This window comes from Artemia franciscana, chromosome 20 (genome assembly GCF_032884065.1).
Source record: "Artemia franciscana chromosome 20, ASM3288406v1, whole genome shotgun sequence".
Classification (NCBI taxonomy): Eukaryota; Metazoa; Arthropoda; class Branchiopoda; order Anostraca; family Artemiidae; genus Artemia; species Artemia franciscana.
This window is the reverse complement of record NC_088882.1, coordinates 11,154,882-11,168,612: the sequence shown is the minus strand read 5'-3', so window position 1 is coordinate 11,168,612 and position 13,731 is coordinate 11,154,882. Positions and strand designations below refer to the sequence as shown.

At 35.0% G+C, this 13,731-nt stretch overlaps 1 non-coding gene across 1 annotated transcript; it reads left to right on the top strand.

Annotated features, from left to right (window-relative positions):
* The first annotated feature begins 13,114 nt into the window (after positions 1 to 13,114).
* LOC136040498 (U1 spliceosomal RNA) lies at positions 13,115 to 13,271 on the top strand. Its single transcript, XR_010620776.1, has one exon. It is a non-coding gene; the product is annotated as a U1 spliceosomal RNA (small nuclear RNA).
* Positions 13,272 to 13,731: the final 460 nt, after the last annotated feature.

Below are 13,731 nucleotides of genomic sequence, written 5' to 3'. Positions count from 1 at the left end.
AATAAAATACAATACAAAATAAAATTCAAAATGGAATTACAATACACTTATTCCCCTCGAAAGGCTCCATGGCCAGGGATACAAGGGGGGTAAAAGCCAATCAGACTGAAAGATGAGAGTGCTATGGTAGAATCTATGAGAGAATATAAACTTACATATTAGTCTGAGATTAATATGGAGACGCTTTCGCATAATCTCATCAACGGAGTTACTCTGTTGTTACTAGTGGCCCTTTTTAATTGCCCCTTTTTGAGCTGTGAAAAAATATACGTCGTCCCTCTCCCCTAATTTTCGTGAATTGACGCCATTGTTACCAAATTCGGTTGAAAGATATCGATATTATCTGTGTTTTCCAATTTATGATTAGAATGTGCGTTTCCAGCATTATCTTGTCGGTTCTAAAGTTTCCTGTCATAAGTATAAGTTACTGTCAAACTCAAGTTTCCTGTCAGTATAAAGTTACGCCCCATTTAGTCGTACAATTTGAAAATTCAAATATCGATAACAATTTACTAATCCGACAATAGCCCAAAACAAAGATTTTTGCTGTCAAAAAGCCAATCAGACTGAACATGAGATTGCTCTGGTAGAATCTATGAGAGAATTTATTCTTACATATTAATCTCAAGAATCTTCTTCTTGGGATTAATATGGAGACGCTTTCACATAATCTTCAACGGAGTCAGTGTCTTGTAACAGCTGAGTTTGAACTCTGGTTCCCACATCATCAAGCTGTGGTCAAACCCATTGTATCACTACAGGACATCAAGAGTCTTAATTGCTTTAATTGCAATATTCTATACACCGAACTGTGTCAACTTTCTATTCGGCTAAGACTTACTATGTCCGCCCATTTATAAATGTACTCTTGACTACAATCGGAAAACTTGAATTACCTTACAGACGCGGAAGAGAAATGCTCTAATGGGCGAGAAATTTCTTAAAGTTCAGCGACGCAGAACAGATCAGTCAAAAGATTTAATCACTGTTAATTATAATTGTAATGTGGAAGCATCCGTAGTAATTATAATAGTGTATTCCTAATATATATTTGTTATTAGATTTGATATCATTAGGCTCAATGTTCCAATTCTGTCAGTATAAACTCGGGTTAAATGATCAGATTCAATAGCATTTGATATTTTACATAATCTTAATGTCACTTAAATTCTCTCCATCTTACTCTCTTTCCTATCTCCCCCCCCCCAAGGTTCTTCCTCTTTGTCCCTCTCTTACAGAACCCTCTTTTGTTGGAGCAAATATTGCTAATTGGTCTCTCGAGTGAGATTTATTGGTTTTCGAATCAAAATTTTCCCTATACTAATACAACTTAAAATAAAGAAACAATTATAGTTTCAACAGTAAAAACAGCGTAGTTCTGTATCTGGCTTTTTAAAATGAACAATTAAGCTTAGTAATTATATTGTATTTTCAGTATACTGGTTATATTATTTCATTATGTATTTATGTAATTATCATCCAATACCATGGCCATTACATTAAGTATAATCAATTTCAGTTTTACTCTATTTGTCTCTCCCCATTTTCATTTATAATCTCTCTAACCGAACCCTGTTGTTTCGCCACCTCTTATTAAATTTATCAATTTATTTTTGAATATTGATCCATTTATTCTTTTTATTTACCAATTTAACCTTTATTTATAACCTTCTCGTACACTATAGAATGGACTGTAAGGTTTGGCCACTTTATTAGAAAATGCCAAGTATATGTTATGGTTATAATATTAATGAAAAATATAAATAATTAACGTTTCATAATATTAATGAAACATTAAAATAAATAATATTAATGAAATTTTATCAGTTTATTTCATTACATTTTGTTTCCCGATTCGCTCCCTTTCATTTCTTCATTTCTTCTATATAATTTCGAAGGCCATAGTAAATAAGTAAGACGGCACTAGACCCTTAAGGTCCAAACCGCCAGTGCTGATGTCCGTTTCATGGCCCTTCAGCCAGGAAGTGCAAGGGGGGCTAGCGGCTAAGCATCCTATGCTTTCACACACCCTTCCTGCTTACCATCCCCAGATGTCTCCAGGTGCCCATTTTGAGCTGGATCGACTCTGGCTGAGAGTCGTGCCACTGACCCCCCTCCGAAGCCAAATAACTGGTCACAACTGGGGTTGAACCCATGCCCCTAGAACAAAGGATTATCACACCACCGCGTCAACCACTTAGCCAGGATGGTTTTCATTTCTTACACACTGCCTTTTCATTACGATAAATAAAAGTTAGAATAGGGATAAATCCTTTTAATAGACAGTGATAATTTACAAAAAATACTGGGTATTTCGGTCACATGTGCAGTGACCGTCATCAGCAGAAACACATAAAAAGTATTTTTAATCATCATATACCTGATCATCAGCAGTATTTCTGCTGATGCCGGTCACTGCATTTGTGATCGAAATATCCAGTATTTTTGTTTAATTGCTTTTAATGTTTGTTAAGTATAAACCTCAGTGTGTACCGTAAAGTCAATGGAAAGATTCAGTTTGACCCCCCCCCCCTCCAGAAAGTTTTGTCCGATTTAAAAAAGTAGAAAAATGTGATATTCCTATTTTTTATGCGTTCTTGAATTTTTTTTTGTATCCCCTTTCCCCGAAAAAAATCCTTGATACAACATTGATGTTATGCCATCACTAAGTGTAGTAAAATGTTTCAACATTATTTTTTGTTTTTTATTTCTATTTTTTTGTCATTTTAATCAATTTTGATGTCTCAACAGTATCAAGCTCATAAATTATTTCTTGAAAACTTATATTAACTTGAAAACTATATTAACTTGAATTACTGAACTGAACTTAAAATAACTGAACTTATATTAACTTGAAAACTAAATATCTTCCGCCTGTATAACGATACACTATCAGGATTTATTATGCCTTTTGGCCATGTTGAATTGCCAGGCTCAGATTCTAATAAAATTAATTAAGTAAGTAAATTAATCAAATTTGATAAAGTAATTAAATTAGAAATATTAGAAAAAACTATGAAAAATTAATTGCATACAAATATCAAGAATTTGGGTAGAAGAGGCTTTATCGCATGTGTGCTTTTACTGGTTTACAGTTTTAGGTAGTTCTCCTAAATTATGGTTCAGAAAAATAGCTACCTTTAAAATTTGCCAGTTTTTTGTGTACTGTTGTGTATTCAGTCTTCTTTTTTAATCTATTGCTCTTCGTCGATTTATTTATTTGTCTAGTTATTTATTACAGATAATAAATTAAATTAATCATATTAGAGTTATCAGAAATTTCTTGATAGGTAATCATAATCACGGTTTGGTTTTTTTTTTTTTTTTTTTTGCTCCACTAAAGATGTTTTCTTGGTAGTATTGTAAGCCGTTGTCAAGGATTAGGTTAAATGTTTACTTTCCTTCCAAGTGCTCTAAACTGGAAACTATGCTGCGAAGCTTCATAGTTTTCAGTTTAGACCACTTAGAAATCCTAATTCTAGAAGGGCATCCATTTCTGGTTGACCTTCCCCCTCCATGGGGCAAATTAAAAATGCGTAAAGTGGGCTTGCTTACAGGTAACATTACCTATAGAGCGAAGCGTATTAGTCCATGAGTCCCACGGACAGCGGGGCGAGGTCTTTATTCTATATTTATTTAATAAACCTTGTTTTTTTTTAGTTTTATCACTCTTTGTTGAATAAATATAGAATGAAGAACTCGCCCTACTGACCGTGGGGTTCATGGACTTCTACGCTTCCCTCTATAGGTATTGTTACCTGTAAGCAAGCCAACTTTATGCATTTTTAGTTTGCCCCATGGAGGATGAGGGTTAACCAGAAATGGATGCGCTTCTCTAATAATGACAAAGAAACAATATGCGATCATCAGAATCTTGCTATATGCAGTAACACGCACTTTAGAGCACTTGGAACGAAAGTAACATTTACCAGGATTAGAAATATGGCACTTCTGTAAAAATAAAATAACTTTTCAAACATCTAACGCCCCCCTCCCTCTATAAAATTTGTATTTGGTCTTGCTTTGTCTTCAGAAATCAGTGTAGATGCCTGTTTCCTAGTCTAGACAGAACCATCAGAAACCGTACGTGGTCGAACTACTGCTTATTCATGTATGTTCAAAAAAAAACTCGTTTATTAGCTTCTGAATAATACATAATTTAGTGCTAACCTCTAAAGGAAAAAAAAAAAACTAGATACCTAGTTGCAAGGCCTTATCCGAAGGGTCGGAGTTTTCAGGTTTGACCCCCCCCCCCTCCCTGAGAGTTTTGTGTGATTCGTAAAAATGTAACAAATATTAGTAGTACTACCTTCTAAGGTTTTCTCCTGATGCTATGGCAGATCCAACAGCGACACCCCCGGAGATTTTACGGGTCCGGTCATCACCCCTCAATACTTTCTACGGTGCCCACCGGAGTAGGCAACCCTCCGAGCGGCCAGCAAATGTCGTTAAATATTGAACTAGAACAGGTCTTTTGAATATTATTACAAGCGAGGATTTCGCCCAATCACGCGTAGTTCATCGGTTTATTTTGAATTGGAACGGGTTTTCTGAATGTTTTTACAAGTGGGATGTGAAATATGGTAAAATGTGGGACACAGTCAGTCATCAAGTTCGAGGATTTTGTTGTATGGCTTCAGACTTATCCTCTTTTCCACAACTATCCACAAACTACACATTTTGTTGCCATTGAAACTCAGTCTCAAAAAAGTATAAAAAATTGGTATGCATCAATACACACAAAGAATTTTACTGTTTCTGTAACTCCTTGCTAACCTGCGCAGGGGAAATGACAGGGAAAGGAATTTTTTAATCCAATCCATGGAATTTTTTTTCTAACTCGGGCCTTCATTGAAAAGTAAAGAGCAATATCAAACTAAAGAAAGCATCAACATGGCACCTGGGTTGCTTCCGAACTTAGCCCTTCATGTAAATCTCATTTATTTGATTCTGAACAGGTTGTTTTTGGATCTTAACTTTTAATTTCAACCTTTTTTCAATTAAACTCCTCGTAATTCAACATTATTTCAATCTGATATTAATTTAGTGGGATTTTTACAATTCTAAACGTTAAAATTTTTATTTGTCATGAATCGAATAAACCCAATTTAATTTCATTTCAATTTATTTCAATTTAAAATGGAAAACCGCCGACAAATTTCGGGTGTATGCGCCATGTATTTTAGAGACATGGAAAAATAGTTTAAAAAAAATCAGTCCTGAAAAAAATTTAAATCATGGAAAAAAATGTAATTGCAAAAGATATTTTTACCAAAGAAAAAATTGTGATTAATATACGTATGCCATTTTCATTTCATACCCCAAAAAGATTTTTCTAAATTTTTTGAAAAAAATTCAAGACCAGAACATAATTTGCGCTTTACTGAAGAAAAAACAACAATAACAAAACAAATGACTATGGATTGTCAGTTTAACTTACGCATACTGATATTTGTTCATTAAAAGTTTTGATAATTTTTTATTTATGAAAGTAAGAAAACTAAAAACATTTCAAACGTATTTTGTTTTCAGTAAAGTGCAAATTGTTTTGTGGTCTTGAGAAGGTATAGGGATTATCAGCGCTACTCATGTTAATTTTTGCTCCGTGTGAGTTTGACTTGGCCATTTATTGTGATTTCTGTTTGTTTTGAGTTTCATTTGTTTATTGATAGTGATTTGTGAAAGTTTTACGCTTGGAAGCCTTTAGACTTTATTTTTCTTCATTCTTAGCTTAATGGAGCTCTTTACTTTTCTTCGAAAAACTTGTTTTGTGAAAAAAGATAAAATTAATTTCTGTTCGCTTTTTATTGACTTAGTCTTTTTTATGGAAAAATAATATTTTATATCTATTCAGTTTTTCTTATAAGAATCCATAGTATGGGTTGCTATTTGTATGTTGAAGAAACTTTTTCAACAATTTTTAATCCTGACACAAACAGCATTTTTAATTTATTTTTATAGATTTTGAAGTTTACCTGACAAATAAAACTTAATATCACCCCCAAAAGATTCTATCTATGCTCTTTGACACCCTGGGTACACTTGCACCCTTTTTATTTATTTAAATTGTAAGAGCAGAAGTAGTAATAGTAGTATCCCCAAAAGTTTCAACATATTACCCCCTGTCGTGTTCGATATACTGCTGAGGCGGCTTATTGGTAACCATAAACACAATGCCTTTTGATTTATTTTAAAGTAACATTTAGTTTTAAAGCACAATGGGCCAATTACATAATTGTGGGGGGGGGGGTGGCAGGTCTAATATCCCTAAAGACACAGTTGTTGGACCGTTCCATATGCTGAACAGAAAGGTTGTCTCAAAATTCTGACTGGATGTGTTTGGAAAATGAAGGGGTTTGAGAGAAGGGTTGATTACCATCCAATCCCTTGTTACTCTTAAAAAGGGCACAAAAACTTTAATTGTGAGTTGAATTAGCTCCTTTAAAAGTTTCAATCATATTTCTAGCTTGGTGGTGCCTGTGATATTGCTTATATGTCCTTTTGAAAACCTGCATTCACACAGTTTTTTCTTTAATTGAAACTCTTAAACGTTCCCTAAACGTTTCATCTTAATACCTTTAGCATCATTAGTTACATTAACTGTAATGGTAGCATTAGAAGTATACATATAGTGCCTTCTGGCTGGTTGCAAATCCCCTACATCTTAGCCTTAAACCTTAACCTGTATGTTTATATACCTCTTTAAATTTTCATCACAATGGTCTTAGCTCTACAAGTAGTTGCAATAGAAGTAGTAGTAGTAATAGTAATTGGTGCAGTAAAAAAAGTATTAGCAGTAGTGTGCGCATATTGCCTTTTGGTGACATGATCATCCCCATTAAGTATTCTCTGAAAGTTTCAACTTAATACCCAAATCAATTCTTGAGATACGCTATTTTGACAATGTGCTTGTACATAGCGTCTTTTGATTTAGTTCAAATTTTCCCTTAATATTGCGACTCTTAAAAAGGGCATTAAAACTTCCGATTTGCAATCAAATAATATTAATGATTGCATACAATAATATAATACAATAATATAATATTAATGATTAATAATTTATTGCATGCAATAAATAACATCTGATCCAATTTACAACTATCCGTTTCCCTATATGCCCTGGGCGTAATTTACGACCCTTGTCCATGGGGCTCCGGGGAATTGTGTTCACTCTAAAGACAATGTTATATGATTTTTAGAGAGAGCCCCGGATCACTTTGGCTCTTCAAAAGGGAATTAGAACATCTAATTGCGAATAAAATAATCCCCCTCCAGAATTCATACGTCCCATCTTTCCATGAAAACTTTATTTGCCCTCGGGATATAATTTATAACCCTTGCGCTGACGGCTCTGGCGGGGCGTATCATCCTCAAAGACCTAAATTTATGATCTTTCAACTACGCTGAACAAAATGGCTACCTCAAAATTTTGATTAGATGTGTTTTGGGAATTAATGGGCGTCGGGGGGGGGGACTGTTGCCCTCCAATCACTTTTGACCATTAAAAGATTCCCTTTCAATCTCCAATCGACTGAGTCTTTTTTTGAAGTTACTACGACAACAAATGGCCATCCCAAAATTTCTATTAGATGCATTTCGGGAAAATAAGATGTGTCAGGGGGGGGGAGGTATCCTCCCTTCGATCACTTTTAATCTTAAAAAGGGTGCTAGAACTTCTGATTGCCAATCCAATAAGCCCCCTCGAATTTCATACGATCACCTTCTCCATAAAACACCTTATATACCCCCAGGGCGTAAATTGCAACCCTTGTCTTGAGGGGTCTGGGGGGTTTTCATCCTCAAAGATATAATTTCCGGACCTTTCAATTATGTTGAACTACATGGCTATCTCAAAATTTTGATTGGACGTGTTTGGGGAAATGGTGGGCATTGGAGAAGGGTTGGTTGCCCTACAATTACTTTCAACTATTGAAAGGGGTACTATCCCTTTCAATTTTCAATCGAATGACCCTTTTTTGAAGTTTCTACGAAAACAAATAGCCATCTCAAAATTCCTATTAGATGCATTTCTGGAAAATACAAGGTGTGAGGGGGGGGTATCCACCCTCCCATCATTCTCAATCTCAAAAATGACACTTAAACTCCTGATTAGCAATCCAATGAGGCCCCTCCGAAGTTTATATGATGAATCCTTCATCAGAAAATTTCCAATTTCCTCCGAACGCACTGAATCTTAAAAAGGGCACTAGAACTTCTGATTACCAGTCCAATAAGCCTCACCGAAGATTTTACGTTCACCCTTTTTATATATACCTTATGTACCCCCAGGCCATAACTTACAACCCGTGACTCGAGGGCTGTTGGGGGGTCGTTATCCTCAAAGACATAATTTCTGGACCTTTCGATTACATTGAACAAAATGGCTATCTCAGAATTTTGATTGGATGTGTTCGGGGAAATTGTGGGGGTGGGAGGAGAGGTTAGTTGCACTTCACATTCGACTATTAAAAAGGGCACTAGCCTTTTCAATTCCCAATCGAATGAACTAATTTCGTAGTTTCTACGACAACAAATGCCATATCGAAAATTCTATCAGATGCATTTTGGTAAAATACGAGGTGTGTGGGGGGGGAGTATCCATCCTCCCATCACTTTGAGTCTCAAAAGGCAATAAAACTTCTGATTAGCAACCCGATGAGCACCCTCGAAGTTTATACGATTACTGTTTCTATAGAAACCTTAGATACCCCCAGGGCATAACTTACAACCGTTGCCCTGAGGGCTCTGGGGTGGCTGTCATCCTCAAAGATATACATAATCCCAGCTTTTTAACAACGTTGAACAAAATGGCTATCTCAAAGTTTTGATTGGATGTGTTTGAGGAAATGGTGGCGCGGGAGGGGTGTCAGGTGCGCTCCAATCACTTTCGACTGTTAAAAAGGGCACTATTCCTTCCGATTCTCAATGGAATGAGTCCTTTTTAAAGTTTCTATGACAACTCCTTTGGTACAACTGCCCTGGTCTAAAACAAAAAAAAATAAACAAATAATATATTGCTCCCACATCGCTCTGTACTTAGGCAGCGCTATTGCGCTGCCTATGATTATGAGTGGACAATTGATTCAGTCGATAAAAGAGCTTTCGATGGTTATATCCCTGTATAATATACTAGATAAACACATTAAAGTGATTAGTGCTATATATGAGAACATAATTGCTGTGGTTAAGCTAGGAAATGAGGTAAGTAGCTATTTGGTAGTGAATAAGGAGCTATGCAGAGTATCAAACAATTCATTGCAATAAACTGTAAGCAAGGAATGACCCGACTCAATAGTAACCGAAGCTCTAAAATATTTACGATTTAAGGCCATCAAACAAAAGCAGAACACTTACTTTGTTTGGAACAAAACTCGACAAGGACGTGACTGGATCTAGTCGAAAGTCTTTCTCCAAGAATCGCAACTTCTGGTAAGTAAAGTCAATTTGCCTCTGTTCAAGATGTTTAAAGAATACTCCCCTCATGTCTATATTGAGGCTTTAAAAATGGATTAGAGACGTCTTGAATTTGTAATAAGTGAGGAAGATTTAGATCTTAATCTCTAGTTATTTTTTGGAAGCATATCGCCCTTTTTGAAAATAAAGCTGACAATTCTTCCTTAAAATTTTTGCCAAATTTTTTCCTAGCATTGACGTTTCTAACTCCATTCCAGTACTGGTGCAGAGTGTCCGTTTTCTGAGTTAAATATAATAAAGACCCCACATCACAATAGACTCAATATTGAATAATGCTGAATAATGTTGTAAGGAAAGCAAGAAAGTGGAAAGAATAAACTCAAGTTAACCATGTTCCATACTTGATTATGTTTGCTTCGCTGTATAAGTATAAAATATGTTTTATTTTACGTATGGATAAAAAGTAAGTTTTAAATTAAGTCCAAAACGAATTACTCTTTGAGCTGTTTATCTAGATTTCGCTAAAATAAAATGCAATTTTTTAATACACACCTGATTTTTTTTTCATTTCTCCGCCCTCTTGGAGCTTCTGTTTAAAAAAGGTGAGAAATTCCAAAATTGATTATGTTTGCTTCGCTGTATGAGTATCTGTATGTCTTACATGTGGAAAAAAAGTAAGTTTTAAATTAAGTCCAAAACGAATTTCTCTTTGAGTTGTTTATCTAGATTTTGCTAAGTTAAAATGCAATCTTTTAATACACACCTGATTTTTTTTCATTTCTCCACCTTCTTGGAGTTTCTGTTTAAAAAAGGTGAGAAATTCCAAAATTGATTATGTTTGTTTCGCTGTATGACTATCTGTATGTCTTACATGTGGATAAAAAGTAAGTCAAGGAGGCACACTCGTGCCTCTTTAAAGAGGCGAACCACGACAATGTTAAGCGATCTTCGGTTCCAGTGGTCACAAAGGGATGGGGAGGGATGCTTTTCGTAGCCCGAGCTCCAACTAAGAAACCTGCCAAATTTCATCCCCCTCCGACTTTTCCTTCATGGGGAAAATTCCCCCCTTTAACGTTGTCCGATCGGGCTGAAATTCACAAGTTAAGGTTCCCTAGGGCCCAGGAGCTTATCCGCGAAATTTCAGCTCGATCCGATAAGCTCAGCTCCTTCCCTGTTTTCCAGAAACCACGCATAGCCACTTAATGTTCATTTTCTTTTTTTTTCGCCACGCCTACAGGTCACAGCCGACATCGGATCTGGGTGTACGAAGACTCATTCGACGCGGAATTCTCCGAGTTATTGCCCTGGAAAGTTTCGTCGGAAAATCTTAACCCCCCGATTTTCTAGCTTAGAAAAACCCATTTCCCCATAAGAGCCCATGTTAATCTTTGAAATTCTTAAAAGTTATTTAAAAGCTATATTTATACACATGCAGGTATTTTACAAACATGCCCGGTTAGCTCAGTCGATAAAGCGTGGGACTTTTAATCCTAAGGTCAAGGGGTTCAAGTCCCTTATCGGGCGTTTTTTTTTCACAAAATATGAAAAAAACTTCGTTTTCTTAAAGAGTTAAAGAGGCTGCGTCCCAAAGTCGAACCTTAAAACGTACAGGAATTAAGAGAGGCAGTCCTAATTCCTGTACGAGGAGTACAGGAATTATTAAATTACATCCACCATGGATTGTAGAAAAACGTACAGAAATAATATGAAAAAAACTTCGTTTTCTTAAAGAGTTAAAGAGGCTGCGTCCCGAAGTCGAACCTTAAAACGTACAGGAATTAGGAGAGGCAGTTGGGGGGCTGCCGCCCCCCACAACTCATTTCTCCACCTTCTTGGAGCTTCTGTTTAAAAAACGTGAGAAATTCCAAAATTGATTATGTTTGCTTCGCTGTATGACTATCTGTATGTCTTACATGTGGATAAAAAGTAAGTTTTAAATCAAGTCCAAAACGAATTTCTCTTTGAGTTGTTTATCTGGATTTTGCTAAATTAAAATGCAATCTTTTAATACACACCTGATTTTTTTTCATTTCTCCACCTTCTTGGAGCTTCTTGGAGCTTTTGTTTAAGAAAGGTGAGAAATTCCAAAATTGATTATGTTTGCTTCGTTGTATGAGTATCTGTATGTCTTACATGTGGAAAAAAAGTAAGTTTCAACTAAGTCCAAAACGAATTTCTCTTTGAGTTGCTTATCTAGATTTTGCTAAATTAAAATGCAATATTTTAATAGACACCTGATTTTTTTTCATTTCTCCACCTTCTTGGAGCTTCTGTTTAAGAAAGGTGAGAAATTCCAAAATTGATTATGTTTGCTTCGCTGTATGAGTATCTGTATGTCTTACATGTGGATAAAAAGTAAGTTTTAAATTAAGTCCAAAACAAATTTCTCTTTGAGTTGTTTATCTAGATTTTGCTAAATTAAAATGCAATCTTTTAATACACACCTGATTTTTTTTCATTTCTCCACCTTCTTGGAGCTTCTGTTTAAGAAAGGTGAGAAATTCCAAAATTGATTATGTTTGCTTCGCTGTATGAGTATCTGTATGTCTTACGTGTGGATAAAAAGTAAGTTTTAAATTAAGTCCAAAATGAATTACTGTTTGAGCTGTTTATCTAGATTTCTCTAAATTAAAATGCAATTTTTTATTACATGCCTGATTTTTTTTTTCATTTCTCCACCTTCTTGGAGCTTCTGTTTAAAAAAGGTGAGAAATTCCAAAATTGATTATGTTTGCTTCGCTGTATGAGTATTTGTATATCTTACATGTGGATAAAAAGTAAGTTTTAAATTATGTCCAAAACGAATTACTCTTTGAGCTGTTTATCTAGATTTCGCTAAATTAAAATTCAGTTTTTTAATTCACACCTGATTTTTTTTTTCATTTCTCCTCATTCTTGGAGCTTCTGTCTAAAAAAGGTGAGAAATTCCCAAATTGATTATGTTTGCTTCGCTGCATAAGTATCTGTATGTCTTACATGTGGATAAAAAGTAAGTTTTAAATTACGTCCAAAACAAATTACTCTTTGAGCTGTTTATAGATTTCGCTAAATTAAAATTCAGTTTTTTAATACACACCTGATTTTTTTTCATTCCTCCATCTTCTTGAAGCTTCTGTATGTCTTACATGTGGATAAAAAGTAAGTTTTAAATTAAAAACGAATTTCTCTTTGAGTTGTTTATCGAGATTTTGCTAAATTAAAATGCAATCTTTTAATACACGCCTGATTTTTTTCATCCACATTCTTGGGGGCTTTTCTTTTAAAAGGGTGAATGAAGATCACTTTAATAGTTTTTTTCCGCGTGAGAACAAAGTACTGTTGAAAATTACTCGAGAGAAAAGGTCAAATATCACTTGAATCAACTCTATCTTTTAATGCATGGCTGCTGTTGCTGCAAAAGCAAAAACGGGTTCTAATTCATTAAAATTTAGAAAGAAGGAGGGGACTTTCAAATTTTTGATTAAAATACAAAAAGGGTACCTCTAAAATTTGAAGGGGAATTTTTTAATATGATTTCACAAGATTATATTTTTCAAAATATACAGTTAACAACTGTCCACCCCTTCTAAGTGCACTCTTGATAGCAAAATAAAGGCACCCTACCTTGAAAAGAAATCTTCCTATCAAAAGTTATGAAAAAGTTAGGTTTCTAAGAGTTTGGACGTTACGAATTTTTTGTCCGGTGTCAACCCTGGTAATCGCACCTACCTGGCTGGGGAGCTGCCTGGATCATGGCTGAGGCGCTCCGTGGGTGAGGCCTTTCCATTTCATTTCGGATTAGCTGGCACCTTTGATTAACCCAAATTGCGGTAGCTCAACAGCATAATTTCTGCGATTACGCGATAGATCCGTGCGACTCAAATATATATATATATATATATATATATATATATATATATATATATATATATATATATATATATATCACAGATTATACAGTTGAAAGGAAAAAGTATACAATTTAATGTTGTTAAGTCAATAACGGGACTTTTAAAATTAATCATTGGGTCCTTTTGAAAAAATGAATTTCTTGATATACTTAGATATTTGGAATATTACGGAAGAATTGTGATTTAAAATCTAAAGCTTGTGAGAGAGTTAAGCATATAGTCTACAGAAAATGCTTTTGGAATTTTCTCCAAAACATCGTAACTTAGATCTCTTATTTTAAATCTCAGCCAGATTAAGCGTCATTGGGGGGGGCAGTTGGGGGGGGGACCGGAAATCTTAGAAAATACTTAAAGCGGAGAGATCAGGATTAAACTGGATGGGAAGAATAAAAATCTGTCTAAGATACGTGACTGAAATAACCGGACC